We start from the raw sequence: 13241 nt of genomic DNA, 5'->3' as shown, positions 1-13241 counted from the left end.
ACATATCTTCACTAATGTCCATCCTTCTATTCACTTTCTAAGGCTTATCTGCGGAAGGGTTGCAGCAACAGCAGACTAAGCAAGATAGTCCAAAAGTCCCCCTGTCTAGCAAGAGCTTCCAGCTCCTCCTGGGGAAACCTGATCCCCCAAGCCAGATGAGATTAACAATCTCTCCAGCGTATTCTTGATCAACCCTGGGGTGTCCTACTGAGACATGCCTTGTAAACCTCCAAAGGAAGGCACCTTGGAGGCACAATGATCAGATGCCTGAACCAACTCAACTTGCTCCTTTCGATGCAGAGCAGCAGCTGAATTTCCCTTTGGATGTCTGAACCCCTCATCTCATCTCCGAGGGTGAGTCAAGCCACTCACATCAGCCACTTGTGTCTGCAATTTCATCCTTTTGGTTCCCTCCAAAAGGTCATGGTCATAGGTGAGAGTTGGAACATGGATCCACTGGTATAACAAAAGCTTTGCAATCTGGCTCACCTACCTCTTCATCACAGTGATCCAGTGCAATGCCTGCATTACTGTTGATGCTGCACCAAATAGTCTGTTGATCTCACAGTCCATATTACCTTCACAAGACCCCTAGATGCTTGAACTCCTTCACTTGGGGCAGCAACTCACTCCCACTCTGGAGGGAGCAATACATTGTTTTCTGGCACAGAACTAGGACATTCATCTCGGAGGTGCTGACTCTTTGTTTCACATTCGACTGCAGACCACTCCAGTGTGTGCTTAAGGTCATGGCCTGATGAAGCCGAAAGAAACACGTCATCTGCAAAGAGCAGAGAAGCAATTCTGAAGTTCCCATAACCAGACACCCTCCACCCACTGGCTGCATCTGAGATCCTAACCATGAAAATCAGAAGCAGAATCTGTGACAAGGGACCCTGTCAACCCTGGCAGAGCCGAACACCCACTGAAAACTGTTTGACTCCCAGTACAGACATAGTTCTCGCTATGGGGACTTTATGATACTAAATGGATGATTGTAATGGTGGTGTAATGGCCACACCCTCAGAGCAAAAACTCCCCAGAGGACACAGCAATAAGTAGTTTCCACAGTCTGCAGCATTTCAGGGCGAATCTCATCCATATCTGCCGTTTTGCCACTGAGGAGTTTGTTCACTACCTCAGACACCTCTGCCAGGGATATGGCTGAGGTGTCCCCTGAATTTTTTAATTCTGCCTCCTCCAGAGGGACATGTTGGTTGAGTTCAGGAGTTTTTCATAGTGTGCTTTCCACACCTCAACAGTATCCCAGTCAGGGCCAGCAGTTACCCTCCGCTGATGAACACAGCCTGAGTCAAGCCCTGCTTTCTCTTCCTGAATCGTTTGCAGGAAGTTTCTTGAGGCCAACCGAAAGTCTTTCTCCATAACCTCCTCATGCTCCTGCTGGTTCCTATCCAGTGCTTCAGTTTGATGGCCTCCTTAACTGCTGGTGTCCACCAGCAGGTTCTCAGGTTGCTGAGGTACCAAGGACTTTCTGACCACAACTCAGAGAAGCCATCTCCACAGTGGAGGCTTTGAACATGACCCACTTGGACTCCATGTCCCTAGCTCTTGCAAAATATTTGCTTCTAGATGTCTGGTGATGGAGGCACTACAACTACTGAGCTAACCCCTCTATCCAGTCTGGATATGCAGGCACTTGTCAGTTGGCTCTCATTTCATCATTTCATTCAAACGCTTTATTTGGAAAGAAAAAAAAAACTCTCAGTGCTAATGATATTGCTGCTAATTGCTTGCTAACTGCCTTGCAATCCAGCTTGTTAGCCTGTCAGTTAGCACACTCATTAGGTAACAGAACAATATGTTCATGCTATCCATTCAAAAGATGCATTTGTACCATTTACCCCATTTATAAACAATGGATCGGTAGTGGTGCGGTTTATACTCTAACAGAGGTTAAATAGAAGTGGATGGTAACACATTGCTAATAAATTGTAATAGTTTCCTCAATTTTGGACTCTCCAACTCTCCTTGTCCTCAAAGTCTTCTAAGCATGGTGATTGTATTGGAATTAGTGGAACACTGCAAGAGAGGAATGAATGCTTTGTTTCTCCACAAGTTATGCTTGCATCTTGCAATAACATGCTGGAAACATGTCTTGGGAAGTGTGGTTCTTGTCTATCAATACACAACACAGTTTGACCCACTCACAGGCAAGCGGCTGTAGCTGAAATGGAGAAAGATGAGCACAAGTCGTGCAGGGTCATTTACAGGTCATGCTGAGGTTATCCAGGTGTTTCAGGTTTGCACAGATCTTAAGGCTGCCTGGAGACAAAACGTGTAACTCTCTCTACTTCAAAGTTCACATTTCATGTAGATGCTCTCTGATCTCTCTGATCTCTCTGGTCTCTCTTTCTCCTGAGTGTTTATCAGAATGCACAGGAGAAGAACTCCTTTTACCTACAGCAGCAAACTCTCATCCTTTGGCCTCGTATTCTTCCTTTGATGTGAACACAGTTATAGAATATCAATGACCATTGTAAGTTAAATGCTGTGACACTGTGAACAGTTATTGTGTTATTGTGTGTCCTTTGTGTTAGAGTCCACACTGCCCATTCCTAACTCTCAACCCTAACTGGAGTCGTGAATCATTTTGTGAAAAATGTAAATTTCATCTGCTTTTCGGATTCCATGTTCCCTTTCTGAAACTGTGAAAGTTGTGTTGTGTTGAACGATTGTCTTATAATGCATTAACTGGATTCTGAGTGAACCTTTGAAATTGATTGGAATACTTCAGATTATTGAATGTCAAATGAAAATGCCTGCAGAAAGATCAAATGAATCTTCAGTTGACTTGTATTTAATATTTGTTGTTAAGGTGACTGATCCAGGAACAGCCTTTAGACTGTTATATTGGCTGCAGAGAGGCACAGAGAGGCTGAAACAGACAAGTTATGGAGAAGAGAAAATCAAATTACATAAAGACATTTACACACACTCTCACACACATGTTCAAGCTTAGCCCATGTCTGGTCTAGCTCCCATCCCAGATAAAGGACTCTGCGTGTGTGTGTGTGTGTGTGTGTGTGTGTGTGTGTTCATTTATTTGTTTCCCTCCAGTTAGCAAGTAAGCGGTCCAAAACACAACCTGCTGTTTGGACAATACACCCTGATGGCAGGCTGTAAAGCAAAGAGTGTGTGTGTGTGTGTGTGTGTGTGTGTGTGTGTGTGTGTGTGTGTCTGAGTGTATTACTTTGTTTTTTAACTGTGTTGTTGTATTGTGTGTGTTTTAAAGTCAGTTTTAAAATGCATGGGATGGAAATGTCACAAGCAACCAATCAATCCAAGAGCCACATGAACATAGGGCCATAAACCGATAGTAACAGTGACCAAAAGTAACATTAACTGAGAGTCATGATAACTGAAAGCAGCATTAATGCAGTTAACATGATCATGTCCATCTATGCATTGTCCCAGCTGTTTTGATGCTTGTCTAGTTTTCTGTGGGGTTTGCATGAATTAAGACAAACAATCTGTCATATTTAGTAACATTAGCTAACATTACTAGCTGAACCATTACTGTGAGATACTGCTCATCAGTGCAACAGATGGTTTAGTCACAACAAACGTGGCTGGAAATGATTGTTGGACTCTCTTTTTCTCTCTGTTTGTCTCTCCTCAACACTCCTCCTTGTTGGTTTTTCCTTCCCTCTATTTTATCTGATAATAAATGGAATGTAATTCCACTGGTACTGCTGTCACTGTTATCTCTCCACTTAATCCACCACTCACTGTTGCCTCAATCACTCATTTCTCTCTCTGTCTCTCTCTCCCACCCTTGTTTTTTAGTCTGTCCAGTCATCCTCGTCTTCATCTCAGTCTTATCCTCCTCCCTCTGTCATCCATCTCTCTCTTTGGCTCCCCTGGTCCTTTTAAAGCTTGTCTGACATTCTCTTTCCTGTCTTTCCTCAATTTATTTCTTTTCCTTTTCTTTCATTTTTTTTTCTTTTTTCTGTATTTCTTCCAGTTTCTTCTTTTTCTTGGGAGGAGTTTGCTTCTTTTCCTATGAATTTATGCTTCCTCCATTTTTAAATCATTTTTCGTGGATTTTTTTTCTTACCTTCCTGAATACCTTTTCTTTTTTCCGCCTCATTTGCATCTTCTCCCCTGCTATTCCCATCCTTTTCCTCTCTATATTAATGTCAGCAGAGGCTCAGTCTGGACAAGATAGCATCTCTATTGAAGCTCCAACCAGGCTGACCCTGTCACCCTTTTCTCTTTCATTGTCTCCTCTAATGGTGGTTTTTGTGTTTTCTTTGGGTTATGTTCTGTCTCCTGTACCTCCTTCCTGTCTGACTTCCACACCCTGTCACTATAAAACTGTCACGATGCTCATAAGGCAACAGGCAGGCTCTCTCTGATCTCCTTTACTCTCTCGAAAACACGTGCTCAGATGGCTGGAAAAATATTCTGCAAGGTAGAGTCCATCATGCATCAGGCCACCCTGAAAGGCTCTACTTGGCACTAAAATGTTTCTGTAGACCATGACAATGGTTTGGGGGGCGGCAATAGGTTCCACATGGCATAACAACAGCTTATTGAAGGTTCAACAGAGCAATCACCAACAAAGTGTTTGTCATACAGTAGTGTTACATTGTTTTTGCAATGGTTTCAAGGCTGCATGTTGAGTTACATGTTACAGTACTACAGTGAGGAGCACCAATATTCCACACACAACAAATAAAGGTTTTATATATTAGTTAAACATTATTGCAGTTGAATATATATTAAAGTGACACAAAAGAAACAGATCTCTATGTTATTAGGAATGTCTGGGTGGCTCTTAGTAGAGCACATGAGCTTTTCCATGGCCAGGCTCCTTGAGGGGCTCTTCAGCCATTGATTAACAGTTAGCACAGTTTGCAGCTTTTCCATTTACAATATGCTGCCACAATTTCTGCTCTGATTTATTGTCTGACATTACACTCGCATAACATTTAAATGTCTTTATGGAGCATTGCAATGATTTTGTTTCGCTAAAAAAAGTAATGAAATAGTTATAATTACCACTTTGCTTTCAGGCACAACTGACCTTTCATTAAAAGTGCCCCCTTTAATTACTGTTCCTACACCTGCCAATCCTTCTCTTCTCAAATGGCACATATGCAGTTTACACTGATAACGATGGAAGAGTTAGTACCTATTGGTGCCCCTAGCATGCTGAAATGGATATTTATCTCAACAAAGACAGTATAGAACACTGGTTATATTGCATTTGATAGCCAAGAGGAGAATCAGACATCAGCAGCAGACATCTTTACACAATATGTTGCTTAGCGAGGTTTGGCACAGTGTCACGTCATCATCAGGGCTGACTTCTGACCTCTTTACTTTTAGTCTCTTTGACCTCAATCAGTGTTCGCATATACATGGACAAGTTTTGTGGTGTGCTGAGACAACACCAAGAGTTCATGCATTTGTCTTCCTCTGTCTCTCTTTCTTACTTACTTTGCTCCATCTCTCCATCCTCCTTTCATCTTTCCAGACTGTATGAGTCTGTCGGTAGAAGCAGAAGAGACCAGAGTGATAAGAAAGAGCAAAGAGCAGAAGAATAGTCTGTCAGTGAAGACACTGAGGCATCTCAAAGTGCCACCTCCATTTACTACCCCCCCTCATTTGGATGCACTTGTCCCTACCCTATCCTGACCTCCTACAATAAAGGCAGTTATTCTGTTAACACAGCTCTCAACACACACACACACACACACACACACACTCCTCCTTTTGTGGTAATTCAACAAAACAGGTGTTGACCTGATGCTTGTCTCACTTACACAGAAGAAACACACACAAACAGAGACACTCAGTGATGAGAGAAATATGGCCGACTCATGACAGAGAGAGCTAATATTTGTCTTCTGAGAGAGAGAGATTTGTGTTCAGTCTCCTTCTTTTCTATAAACCTCCTCCTCTTCTCACCTTTTCTCACCTTTTCACTTTACTCCCGACTCCTCGGGTCCTTTTCTCTCTCACTTCCTGTCCTCATTTCCTCATTCTCTGTGTCATTCCTTTCTTTCCCTCTTCTAATCTCGTCCTGCTCCTTCCAACACACACACATACACACACGTATACACACATATAGACACTTTTCCATTTGCCCACCCAAACATTTAAAACAATACAAAACTAAACTAAAAAGCAACCTGATGATGATGACTGAAGTCCCTCTCTGGCTCTCCACTCAGTTAATCTGGCACATAAAACCACAGCATGTCTTTCCAGGAAATCTACCATGTACAGAGTCTTTAATGCTGGAAAACTAAATACCTACCAATGCTGGAAAACTAAAGTCGATTACATCATCCACACTTTCATCCACTGGCTGATTGATGACACAGACTACCACAGACTTTTCCCCGGAATATTACATTCATAGCTTTCTCGTATTAAGAAGATGTGTTGTGGAGGAAACGTAATGTTGCCTAGAAAACAATCTTATCGTAATTTTAGAGAAAATGTTGATAGTGAGTATAGCTGCAAAATGTTCGCTGACAATATTCTTCAAATCGGTGTCCTGCTAGAGGCAACTAAACGATGATTAAAGACACAAGGATGTCCATGGTAGGAGCTTTTGTTTCCAATTAAATTCTACTGTCTTCTCAAGGGTACCTTTCTTTTTCTTTCTTTCTTTCTTTCTGTCTTTCTTTCTTTCCTTCTTTCTTTTTTCTTTCTGTCTTTCTTAGTTTAGCCCTGGATTTGCATTCTTTATTTCTCCAACTCTCCAAACTCTCTCTCTCTCTCTCTCTCTCTCTCTCACTCTCTCTCTGTCTCTAGGGTTTCTGTTAGTTAATGAGGTTTAAACTTGGATTCTCATCACTGATTCCAGCTTGGACTCATTGAGACCTAGTGTGCTGCGTCTGTGTGTGAATGTGTGTGTGTGTGTATGTGTGTTTGTGTGTGTGTTGTATGTGTGTGCGTGCGTGTGTGTATGCATTTGTTGTTTGTGTCTTTGTTTCTCTCTATGTGTGTGCATACCATCATGAATTTGCAATGTTGTGTGTGAGTAACACTATGAATAAAAATGTTTGTTCAGGAATTCAATAAATATGCATGTGCACAGACACTCATGCCTGTGTGTGTGTGTGTGTGTGTGTGTGTGTGTGTGTGTGTGCGTAAAAATACTGCGGCAAATGCCGCAGCCCTGAGGTACACCCTCACTGCTTAGATATTAGCTAACCGGGGAAATGCTGTTTGTGTAGGTGTGTGCGTGGGCGTGTGTGTGTGTGTGTGTGTGTGTGTGTGTGTGTGTGTGTGTGTGTGTGTGTGTGTGTGTGCGTGTGTTTACTCCTTTGCTCCAGCGGCTCTTGAGCTAATGTGCTTCACAATCTACTAGCTTCCTCCTTCCCTATAGCACTGCAACACTAATGACTAACCCAGGGCTAATACACACACACACATACACACACACATACACATACACAGAAGCTTGGCCCCTCACTGCTTGGTTTCTGTTGTATCTCATTTCATTGTGGACAAAGTATTATTTATAGCTGCAGAGCAAAGATAGATACCAAACACACATTAACCAGGAAGAGGTGGATGAGAGTGTGTGTGTGTGTGTGTGTGTGTGTGTGTGTGTTCCGGTGATATATAGCCTATTAATGCCATTATGTTACATTAATATGAAACATTTTACAATATGCACTGTAAGTAGAAACATTTTGTTATTTACTACCTAAGCACATCGGGATTGTCAGTCTTTGGATCAGTGTTGAAGCAGCGTGCATTGGGATGCACTAATGTTATTTCACTAATGTGTGTCATAGTTCAGGGAAACATTAGCTGCTCTGTCCTGCTCTGGACTGGGCTTTAGGAAGTTTACGTTCTGGTAACCCCAGTCAATGTTTCCCAAGACGGTGTTTCATTTGCCAAACACTCAGTTCGTCCTCATCCTTCAAACCCTTTCTCTTTTAACATTGAAGGTAACAACATTGAAAATCCGTAAGCAGTATGTAGCCGTGTGTAAGCAGCCAAACAGGATTATGTTCAGTGGTGGAATGTAACTAAGTACATTTACTCTGATACTGTACAATTTTGTGGGGCTTCTTCTTTACTTGAGTATTTCTATTTTATGCATCTTTATACTTCTACTTCACTACATTTGAGAGGTATATATTGTACTTTTTACTCCACTACATTTGTCTGACAGCTGTAGTTAGTTACTAGCTACTTTACATATTCAACTTAGTACTAGAAAATATAAATAGCAGATTAATTATAATGTATTATTATGCATAAAGCTACCCAGCAGTGTTGAGATTAGCCCAACTTTTTATCTAGCACCACCATCAGGTCAGAATTTGAATTCATGCAATGCGTTGGGTTTATGAATACTTGTATAACTAAAGACACTCCCATCCTCAACTGTACTTTAGCATTTGGATACTACTCTGGCTACCACTGCTGTGTCAATGTCAGAGCTACTGGTGTGGCTGTTTACTCTTAGGCTGGCTTTAAAGCAATAACAAGACTAACAATAAGTTAAAAATTTTCCATTGACTACATTTTTCTGCATATGAGCTCAATAGATAATATTTCCTTTGCTGCAACCAACAAAGTCATGTCATCATGTTGTTACGAGTCTACTATGGAATAAAACATCTCTACACAGTAAATGTAGGTACTACACCACTAACATGTCATTTTTAAGTTTTATCACATTTACATTGTGCTGTTTATGCACACTTTGTAAAGACTTACTCGGTGGGTTTTATACCGCCTAATGTCCTTGTAGGGGTCGGACCAGATTCCTCTTCCTGTTGTTGTGCATCTGGGTTATTTGTTACCAGGCAGAGTGATGGCCATATTAATACAAGGTGACGCTCAATTGGCTGAAGTAATGTTGCATAGACAGCAACACTTCCAGTGATTGGACAATCAGTCATCCAGTTCCTGCCCCGAGGGTGACAGTCTGTTATCTCCTCATGCAAAATGAACAGGATTACATCACATCCTGTCAGTCTGTCAGTCTGTCCGTTGACACGTTCTGCTGACCTGTCTGTCACTCTGTAAGTCTGTCAACAAACACACAGTGAAACGAGATGAAGCTCCAGTGAAGTGATCCCTAAATGTCGCTCCGACCACACATGGCCAATCAGCTGCCATCTTCCATTACATTCTTCACACACACACACACACACACACTCACTTTTGGGGACAGAAGCTGTGAACCATGAGGATCATCTTTTCCTCCATTTTGTCTTATGGACTAACAAACAACTGTGTGCTTTCATTTCATGAAGGATTCAAAACATGCACATTTGCTTGTCTTCAGGTTGTCACTCCACCCACAACTGTACATTTGCATAAAGTTGAACCTTCCTCAACTTCATTAGATCTCAAGTCATGGTGGACAATGGCACAATGAATGGCATCCAATCACTCGCTATTCTTGGGTCCTGTTTGGTGTGATCGAAACTTACTTATCATGTACACAGACTCAGTAGCCAAAGTGAGACTGTCACTTAAAAAATGGCTGTCATGATTCGTTAAAATACCTACAATGACCCCTGTTAGCGTTGAGTCATTTAGTCACGAGTCTTATCACTGTCAAAGGCAGATGTGATGTTGTTAGACGGTTGCAAAACCTCAGGGAGAACTGTGGGCTGGATGGTTGGAGGTATGTGTCTGACTTTGACGTGGGATACTGATGAGAGAAATATCTTTGTAGAAAAAATAAATAAATAGCAAAAAAGAACACAAGAGCACAAAGGAAGCAATAAAATACTGTTTGGCATGAGGTGCAATCTAAGATATACTAAATTAAATAGAGGCTATTAAGAATAAGTGCCACAATGTGCATAAGTAAGACATAAGTGCATTGGAAATGAGACATTTTTCTTTAATTTTTCTTTTCTATTCTTAGCTGAGCAGGTAATCTCAGAAGAGAGAGGTCTTCATGCAAGGAGGGTGGTGTTCAGCTCACTGAATTAGTTTAGCTGACTAATTCCACATCCAGCGATTGTAGGAGTAGTCATCATTCATTAGCTGATCATAGCACACAAGCACACGAATAGACCCAAACTGGAATCAGAAAGTTGGCTGCAAGCAACAACAGGCTGCTTTTTTACTTTTAGTATTTTAAACATCCAACTGAAATAAATCAATATACTTCTGCCAAATGATAAAGCTTATATAAAAGGTTTTGAATTCTTACTTTTGCTATAAGTAAGGGCAATGTTGATGGGTCAGTCGGTCCACCACTTTGGTCCAGACTGAAATATCTTGACCACCGTTGAATTTATTTTGTTCAATACTTTGGTTTATGAGCAAACACAGAAAAATTTAATGACATTCAAAGCCTCTCCTGTACTGGTATTACAATAGTTAGTGAATGTTAGTACGATGACACATGAAACCCAAACATGGTAAAACTTACCAGCTAAACATCAGCATGTTAACATTGTCTTTATAAGCAAGTTAGCGTGTTGACATTAGCATTTAGCTGATGAAGTAAGGCGTCACTGAGCATGGAGCTCAAGCATGACTGTGGACTCTGAGTCATGTTTCTAGTAATTTGTGGGTTTTAGGAACCAGAGGTTTTGGTATTTTACATTGGTGGATATATAGACCAATTGAAGTATTGTTAGAATATATTTCACTTTTTTCAAGCTAACCAATAAAAATATATGGTATTCCTTATTTCCCCACCAGAGGGGGAGGGTAAAATTGAAGTCATGACCTCCTGATGACAGTACCTTTGCTATAGACCTGACTGTTTACATGCTGGTAACCAGTAGAATGAAATAATGCTCACCTTGCATCATTCCAACCTACTCAACCATTGTCCCATCACACTCTAATAAGCTAATTAATGCATGTGTCAGTCACCATTATTGTAAAGACTTCACACATGGAGGGGTAGTGACATGTGAGTGTCCGTGAGAGGGTGACTTAGGAATCCAAGGTTCCAAGTCCCCACACACGCACATACGTATGGATGCTGCATACATACAGCACGTAAACACATGCAAAAAAAAAAAAAAAAAATGCGCACGGTTATGCTGATTTACGCAAATTAAAATGCACACATACACACTTTACCCAAACACACACACACACACCAAACAAACCATACACACAAAGTTGGCTCCCACGAATTAATTTGCAAGCCATCTCATATCAGACTGAGGAAGACAGAGGGAGAGAGAGATGGTTGGAGGGAAGAAAACACACCGTTTTCCAGCTGATTAATTTTTCCAATTTCATCGAGACACGACCATAACCTGCTTCAATTAAAACACCACTCTGGAGACAGACACTGTGTGTGTGTGTGTGTGTGTGTGTGTGTGTGTGTGTGTGTGTGTGTGTGTGTGTATGCAGAGCTGATGGTTGTATTTTATTGAGTGGAAAATTGAATCAAATTGTTTCTTTCAAACAGTCTGTTCTCCTCCTCTCCTCCCTCACTTCCCCTCCTCCTCCTCCTCCTCCTCCTCCTCCTCCTCCTCCTCCCCTTCCTCTTCCTCCTCCTCTTTCTTTTTTCTCTCTTTCACTTCCTTTTTTCTGTCTTTCTTTCTGTCTATAACAAACAGGAATCCCAAGTCCACAGCCACACTAGTGGCTCTGAGACTGCATTAAATGCTAACATCAGTTGGCAGGTATTTTCACCATTTTATTTTAACATGTTAGCATAGTAACATTAGCTAATTGGCACTTAATACAAACTACAGTTGAGGTTGATGGTAATATCATTAGTTTGGTCTTAACCAAATATCTGTCTGTCTGATTATGGCACCAGAGTGATTATGATTGAACATTAAACAATTTTGTGCCAATCGAGGGTTATGTTTACAAATTATGTCACCCTGATGTCAGCTGGGAGCTGGTCCAACCATTGTGGAGCCAGGAAAGCAGTCTTGATTTTGCTGAGTGGTAGCTGGGCCCCCCTCATAGTGAGGAACTAGTGAGCCAGTTGGCAGTAGCAAAGCACAGTGGACCGGCTGGGCTGTATGGTTTGACCATGTCCTGCATGTAAGATGGGCCTGAGCCATTCAGTACCAGTATCCTGATTCAGATTTGAGTAGCTCATGCAGCGCCCGAAGGACCAGTCTGGTGTGGAAGAAGTTGGTTAAGTTGAAGACCAGATGGCATTCTGGATGACCTGCAGAAGTCAGAGGATTCATGCAGATACACCAGCCAGGAGTGAGTTGCAGTAATCCAGACACAAGATGACAAGAGCCTGGATCAGAACCTGCACCATCTCGTGTGTGGAAAGGTAAGTCTCCTCCTGATGGGAATAAATATGCAGGATTATCTTGGCAGAATTCCAGCCGGTCATCCACTGTCTCTGCCGGTTCATTACAATGGATGGCACAATGAATGGCAATGGAGAGGTCATGATGGAGCGGTCATGGATGGGACATGCCTTCCCTGGAAGGAAGACTAGCTCAGTCTTGTTGCGTTTGCACAAGATGGGCAGTCTCAGTTGAGTGGCCTTCCTTGAAACCTGACCTGTGGAGGTAAATGGGTTTGTTCTGGTGTAGATGCAGAAAGTCGAATGAAGCAAGCACGCTCAAGTGTTTTACAAAGAAATAGAAAAAGAGAGACAGCTCTGTAATTCTTTACATCAGAGGGGTTGAGTGTGTGTTTCTTAAAAAAAGGGGGTTCAATCTAGCTACTTTTAGAGTGTTAGGACAACAGCCACTTGTCCATTGATGAGGTGGGTTAGGAACTGAAGGACGTTACATCCCTTTCGTGCATATAAACTCAAACATTGGAAATATAGTACTTGCAACACTGTAGAATGCTCCCTTTACATTTTCATTCTTTCTTCTGTGTTACATTTAATTAAGAAAATGTACACATTTTCTTTACAATTACATAATTGTAATCATAAAGATTAAAATAAAAATAAAACATTACAAGAACTTGCTGCATCCAAGAGAAACAGCATGTTGAACATGGAACAGGAACATAACACTCTCTCTCCTTGGTGTCTTTCAGGGTCCCTCTCTCTCACCTCCCCACTGACAGAGTCATGAATCTCCATTAGGAGAAGAATAAAGACACACACACACAGTATTATACTCACCAAAGTCACTTTGAAGAAAGGGAGAAGAGGGGAAAGAGTAGGAGGGCAGAAAGGAAATGAGGAGAAAGGAGAAGAGTTGGAAGAAAGGAAGTAGGAGGAGCAGAGGAATCATTTTGGCAATCAACTGGGGAAATGAAGAGAACAGAAGTAGAAGGGACAGGCAGGAGGGAGACAGATTAACAGTGTCTGACTT

The sequence above is a fragment of the Chaetodon auriga genome, chromosome 16 (genome assembly GCF_051107435.1).
Source record: "Chaetodon auriga isolate fChaAug3 chromosome 16, fChaAug3.hap1, whole genome shotgun sequence".
NCBI classification, from domain to species: domain Eukaryota; kingdom Metazoa; phylum Chordata; class Actinopteri; order Chaetodontiformes; family Chaetodontidae; genus Chaetodon; species Chaetodon auriga.
Note: the sequence above shows the minus strand (reverse complement) of the source record.